The sequence below is a fragment of the Cajanus cajan genome, chromosome 1 (genome assembly GCF_000230855.2).
Source record: "Cajanus cajan strain Asha chromosome 1, NIPB_CcT2T_4, whole genome shotgun sequence".
Taxonomy (NCBI): domain Eukaryota; kingdom Viridiplantae; phylum Streptophyta; class Magnoliopsida; order Fabales; family Fabaceae; genus Cajanus; species Cajanus cajan.
In genome coordinates, this window is record NC_138517.1 from 43,803,331 (window position 1) to 43,811,257 (window position 7,927).

Here is a 7,927-nt window from a genome sequence, read left to right on the forward strand (position 1 = left end):
GAATAAAAATCATATCACCCGTTCTCAAACCAGAACGGCCCGTTCTAGGCTGCATTTAATACTCACAACGATCATATTTTGGAACAGCCCGTTCTCAACTCTGGAACGGCCCGTTCTCAATTTGGGAATGCCCCGTTCCAATTTGGGAATGCCCCGTTCCCATCTAAAATTTGTAGACAATTTTAGTATTTTGAAACGGCCCGTTCCAATTCTGAAACGGCCCATTCCGAGCTACCAAAAGTAGGTATATTTAGTAATTCGGAACGGCCCGTTCCAATTTTGGAACGGCCCGTTCCGGCCTACTAAACCACCTTAATTGGGCTCTTGGCCTAGTGAAAGTTGGGCTGTTACAATTCTCCCCTCCTTTATGAAATTTCGTCCCCGAAATTTTTGCAATGGTTAGACTCCTCGCATCTTGCTTTTTAATTCCCATGCAACCTCACTACCTTATAGATGTACAACTCTATCAATTTCACCAAGGAATGTCTATTATCAACAAGGGTAAGACAAGTAAACTTAGTGAGTCTATTCACTACAACCCAAATAGAATCAAATTGTTAAGCATCTCAGACAAACCTACAACTAAGGTCTATCCACTCACCATCTCACTTCCAAAATGGGACGTCTAAGTGCTACAAAAATTCCTAAAGACTTCTAGCATACTAAACACGAGTATACAAATTCCTCTACTCTTCTATTTATCTTAGGCCACCATGCTTCCGTTGCACCACTCTGATACATCTTCCTTAGGTCCTGATACCTCTTAGTAGCTCCTAAATGAATGTTAAGAGTACTCTTATGTCCTTCCTCTAAAATCATCTTTCTTAATTCAAGATTACTGAGCACCCAAGTTTGTTCTTGCACCTCAAAACAACGTCGATTTCTACTCAGAAATGGTTATCTATACTTATACCAATCTTCTCCACTTGGTTCCCTAAGAAAGGATTTGACTCCTAGGCTTCTGTAATCTCATCCATTAATTCACTAGTCACTTTCATCATAATCAATTCAATGCTCCTAAGGATAATCTCACACACCAAGCATAAGTCTCTAAATTCTTCAATCAAATCCAACCCTTAAATCATCAAAAATGATATATCAGAGGTCATCATAATCAAGGCATCTGCCACAATATTGGTTTACTTCTATGATCATCTCTAAAGATCCAACACCTAAGCGTAAGTTCACTAGGTATACATATCAGATCTCTAATTTCACCACTCCATCTACACCCAAGTCAAACTCTTATCCTTTATCCTATAACCTCATATCTTGTCACCAAAATGAATCAACTAATTATGCTTCTCTAATTTCCTTCAACAATCCATTCGTTACTCAAGTCATACTTAGTCTCACACTACTAACTAAGGGTAACCTTATAAGCCAAACTTAAATCTCTAATTTGAGCCAAAAAGATTCATCTCTCTAATCATAAGGGAGGATAGATGTAGAGGTTTCCTACCCAAAACATTTGTCACCATAATGGCTTTACTCAGATAACAACTAAGTTTGAAATCTTAGTCCTCCAGAAATTTAAACTATCTCTTTTGTCTTATAATTAACTCTTCAGTCAAAAATATTTAAGGCTCTTATGATCACACTAAATACATCAAGCTTAAAATCATATAGGTAGCATCTCCAAATCTTAGAATAAATATTACAACCGCTAACTTAAAGTCATAGGTAGGTAATTCCTTTAATGAGTTTTCAATTGCCTAGAATCACAAGCTACTACCTTTCCTTCTTGCATCAACATTCCACCCAAACCTATCTTAGAAACATCAACCTATACCACAAAAGGTTTACTAATATCAGCCAATGCTAACACTAGTGCACTGGTCAATCTTTCCTTAAGAATTTGGGAACTATTCTCACACTTACTATCTCACACAAAAACAACACTCTTCTTAGTTAATCTGCTGAAAGGTAATGTTATCTTAGGAAGTTACTCAATAAATATCCAACAACAATGAGCTAATCCAAGAAAACTCCTAACCTCACTAACTGATTTAGGTATCTCTCACTTAAGCACAACTTCTACTTTAAATAGATTAATATTATACCTTCGCTAGAAATTACAAGACCTGAAAATTCACTTCATACAGTCAAAAATCATACTTAGATAACTTAGCCTAAATTTGTCTTGTATACATCTTCATCCTCATCTCCAATATGATCATATACACCCTAAGGTCAATCTTACTAAACACATAAACACTCGCTAATTAATTCATAAGGTCATCTATCCTCATATTAACATACATACATATCAAATCATATTAGAATACCTACTTTAAATCTTCATATATACCATTCTTAAGCATGTACGAATCAATCATCGTTTATTCCATATAGCATGTACATGAACCAACTTTACCACATAGCATCATACAACCTTAAACGACCACTCAATCCACATGACAACACCTCAGAATATCATATCCAAATCAGTTGTCATCCTTGCATTGCCTAACAACTCAAAACATCATGACACATTACATATTCCATCAACAACTGGCAACGAAAAATGACACCTAAAGAGTTATACTCCTCCACATGATCTCAAACCTATCTCAAAAGAAAGTTAAGAGAATAAACTATAACTCTTATGAAGACATGAGATTCTAAAAAAAAAATCATCTTCTTAGCTAAAAATTCAAAAATCCAACAAATATATTCAACGCTTACAATTAGACTTCTAACCATCAAAGCAACTATAACTGGAGTTCTAGATCTCCGTTTTATCTAATTCTAGTTCCATTAGAAAGATAACGTCCAAGGCTACAACTTTCCTGAAGACTACAAAAATCTAATTCTGTCAATACGGTACTCAAACTGGCACAACAAAACTACAACAAAAAACTTCCTCTACACCAAACTACAATAGTGTATCAACATCTAAGGCCACAAAAATACCTCAATCCTTTCAAACTCACTCCTTTACCTCAAACTCATATCCAAGCTTCTCACTACAATCCTAAACCAAAACAACTCACACACTCCACACAAAAGACTTAGAGTTGAAATAAAATCCTTATGCAACCTAACCCCTAACAAGGTTAATATGCAAGCATCAAAACTTAAGGAAATCACCAATACTCTGACCTTTCATCAAGAACACTCAAAGCTCTAATGCTCAACACATAACCTCTTAGATTCAATCACTAGAACTATAGCTTTCAGAAACTCTACCAATCATAAACGTCTTAATACACTCAACAAATCAATGCCTAACCCACATTCAAAGTCCTAATAGTTCTAGTTGATTAGCAAGGCTTCGTCCACTATTACTGGCACATATGCTTGCAATACGAGCGATACCACTCAAACACTACTTTTTACGTAAGTAAGAAGTATCAAAACAAATAAGCAATCATGAATAGCATCAACTAAGCTATATCATGTCTTTCAGCCAAATTCCGAGAAAACAATACACAAGTAAGCACAACACTAACAACACAAGGGAAACATCATCATTATCCTCATCATAATACAAAAACATTGTTAGAGTACACACAATTAAATAACAACAAACAAAATCAATCATCATACTAGCATATCAACAAATTCCACAATCAATTCATTCTATCATTCATCTACCAAACAAGCATAGTAGACTCATAACTCACGGCCGATTGGATCGACCTGCTCTGATACCACTAAATGTGACACCCTTACTACCCCAACACATACATTGTAATAATGTAATTAATGTTTTTAAACTCAATTTGTAAAGACCCGCCATGGTTCCTACACTTAGTGGAATCGCATTAATATATTAGTCAACTAAAATAAAATATTAGACTGGATCACAAAATATACATATATGTAAGAAAAAATAAGAAAATAAATATTTACATACAAAATATCATACTATGCATATACAGTCATCCAAAATAACACTATCCTAGTGCCCGGTCAAGCACCAACGAAACAGGTACCCATGAGGGTAACTCTGACACCAGGAACAAAATTCCACTCTCCGCAGCGGTCACCGTAGCCAGCTCCAACCTAACCCTAATCTGCTCCCATACATGGTATGTGACACCCTTACTACCCCAACACATACATTGTAATAATGTAATTAAATTAAGAAAAATAAACTTTCAAAGTTGGTAAAATGGTTCACATAAAAACCTTTAGAAACATTCTTCGATATCCAAAATATTTTGAAAATGAAACTTGGAACATAAAATATAAGAGGTTATAAAATGTTTTCAAAATAATAAGTACAACTCCATTTACAAATAAATTCCATGTCCTAGAAGTCCTCTGCCCCGATGTCACAATATCAGAGCATACCCGTAACTCAACTGTTGGCATTCTAGATGCCACTCATAGCCGGATCTTCCTCACCTAAAACATCCACAAATTATACGGTGAGAAAAGAAAACATCTATATGAAAAGCACACAAGAAAAATCCACAATATCGTCTCATTATAACTCGTTACTTATTAAAGTATTTACAAGCATTTCTATCTATCCTAATTCTATCAATCACACAACATCTTCACATCACAATTCACAATCCCACCAATCCATCACAAATCTTGCGATTAACCCTATGCCAAGGTCACGCCTGTAGCATCTCTTGTCTAAGGTCGTGCCACCCCCGACATAAGCATTAATTGCCTCATACATCCCACCCTATGCCAAGGTCACGCCTGTAGCATCTCTTGCCCAAGGTCGTGCCACCCCCGACATAAGCATGAGAAATCACACATCCTACACTGTGCCAAGGTCACGCCTGCAACATCTCTTGCTCGAGGTCGTGCCACCCCCGACATAAGCATGAGGAATCACCCATCCCATACTATGCCAAGGTCACGCCTGTAGCATCTCTTGTCTAAGGTCGTGCCACCCCTGGTCACAAGTATGAGGAACCACAATCACATTCACATCCACATCCACATCCACATCCACATCTCAATTCCACAATACATCCACATCTCAAATCCACAATACATCCACATCCTCATCCACATCTCAATTCCACAATACACACACAATCCACACAAAATAGTGGTTCACATACCCCTCAAGGAATTCACCATGAATCCTCATCCTCATCTAGATCATCAATTTTACCAAATCATGTAATAATAATATTTATAAATTAATATAAAACCAGATTAAATCGCCAATTTAATATAATCTTAACCCAAACAATAAAACCCCCAATTTTTCCGATACCTAACTCACAGGCACTTTTCTACGATTTCGTTCTCTCTTCCAGATCATCATTTGTACAAACTAATCATATATTCATAATCCTTAACACATACAGAATCATATAAAATCAATAATTCTCCAAATAGAAATAATTATAAAATTACTCATAATCCTAAGGACTCTTCCTCTACCTAATTCCTTCATGTAACTCTACATATAAATAATCCCCTTTTCCCCCGTACTTGGATAAACAGTAGCTGAAACTAAGGATCTGGTTGATCTCCTCCGCTGGGTTCCCCTCGGTCTTCAAAGAGTGCAGAAGAAGAGAAGAGAGAAAAGAAGAAAAGAACTCAGAAAATGAGAGGTGTGCCTTTTGGGAGTGGTAGAGTGCTCTATTTATAGGCATTAGGCTTCTCCAGAACGGCCCGTTCCAAATCCAGAACGGCCTGTTCTAGACCCTTATCTCACGAATAAAAATCACATCCAGAACGGCCCGTTCTCAAACCAGAACGGCCCGTTCTGGGCTGCATTTAATACTCACAACGGTCATATTTTGGAACGGCCCGTTCTCAACTCTGGAACGGCCCATTCTCAACTTGGGAACGCCCCGTTCCCATCTAAAATTTGTAGAAAATTTTTGTATTTTGAAACGGCTCGTTCCAATTCTGAAACGACCCATTCCGGACTACCAAAAGTAGGTCTATTTAGTAATTCGGAACGACCCGTTCCAATTTTGGAACGGCCCGTTCCGGCCTACTAAACCACCTTAATTGGGCTCTTGGCCCAGTGAAAATTGGGTTGTTACACGGTATGATCATCGCAGTCCATCCACATGGAAACAAAAGGGTAAGCTAGAGTTCAATAAACAACCATACAAGTATAGGGTAAAACTATACTACTCATTCATCCAATCATCTTCACAACACAACCACACAGTTCAACATAAAAGTTCAACTTATTCATACAACTTAGGAGCAACTTGAATACAACAACAACATACAACTTTCAACTAATGTGTCGTGTGACGACCCGACTGGTCACTACACGCAGCACATCACACCACACAGAAAAGAAACAAGTATATACATATAACGTCTAGAATATATATATATATATATATATATATATATATATATATATATATATATATATACAAGGTCCAAATCTGGCTAAGGTGTCAGAGTGTACAAAATACATCCAGCAATGCTACACTAAGTAGCATAAAAACCACAAAAGAATAAAACTCCATCTGCCAGTTGCAGACCCTCCTCAGCACACCAACCTAACCTTGCTCTACTTCCATACATAGTATGATCATCGCAGTCCAAACCACATGGAAACCACGAAGGGTAAGCTAGTGAAAAGAATCAACATAAATAGATATAATTACATGAATGGTAAACAGTTACAGCTATCAGCCCATCAACCAGCTTAACAACAATCAGCTTATAATATGTCATAGCATTCAGCAATAACAGTTGTAAACAGCAATAAACACACAATGCGTCGTCACGCATATCAATTATTATTGGTCGCTTGTAAGCGGGATAGCTCGACCTGGCCCCTATACCGTGGTCGCTTTGTACACGTATGCCTCGACCTTGCCCACACACGGGACCACTAAGAACCTAGAGGAGAACAGCAAGTTACCACTCCAAGGGTCAGCTTTCCAAGGAGGGTTTTTAACAAATTGGGCTCTAAGAGCACCACAACCACTGTATCCACTCAAGGGGATGAGGAAAATTTTGAAAACATCCCCTCTAGTCTTAGTGATCAACAGCTCAGACTTATGGCCTACAATAGCTCTTATCAGCACGGAGCACAGCACTGCATAGCAGTAAAAAATAGCATACAACATTAACAACTTACGACAATAACAGCTTACATCACAGCTAATAATATTCACCACAACTTAAACAGCTCACAGCACAGCAATATTCATCAATTACAACTCCACTCAACATATAACAACATCTATCAGCAATTTCAGCAAAATTCAACACACAACAGCCTATAAGTACACATCACATCCACGCTCGGCGCACTCGTGGTCGCGCCCGGCGTGGCACAACCAGAGAACACCAAGTACCAGCGCGCCCGACGCAATTCCTATTGTGCCCGCGTGATGGGAGGCAGAGACCTCAATAGGTCTCACAAGCCTGGCATGCTCATCCCGCACTCGACGCAAGAAAGCAGAGACCTCCCCAGGGTCTCACGCCCGGCGCAATATAAATTGCGCCCGACGCCACCTCTGGCAAAGACTCATAAGGAGTCTCGACGCCTGGCGAGACATGGTCACGCCCGGCGCCACACCAGAAACCCCCAAAAGCATGTCACATACTGATATCACGCCTAGTGCTGTCCCACCAGGCCTGGTGTGGGCCATCCAGAGGCTCACATTTGCAAGCTCGCCCGGCGCACACATCTTTGCGCCCGACGAGCTTGCCCAAAAGCGAGCCCTCTGGTGGTCATGCGCCCGGCGCCAAGAACTGCGCCCGGCGTGATACTCAGCAGCAACCCAACAAGTACAAAAATTTCTTCAAAAACCTGCATGAACATCCAGAAAATCCACATGAAATCGGCCCAAAACATCACATTTTCATCAAATCACCTAAAAAGCCCAACTTTACCCACATGCAACCATAAACAATGAAAATCCCCAAATTTTCACCCAACCCCGAAAGTCCCGAAAATGAGTTTTCTTCAATCTCAGCCACAATTATCAAATCATCCAACCATCCATGAGTTACTAAA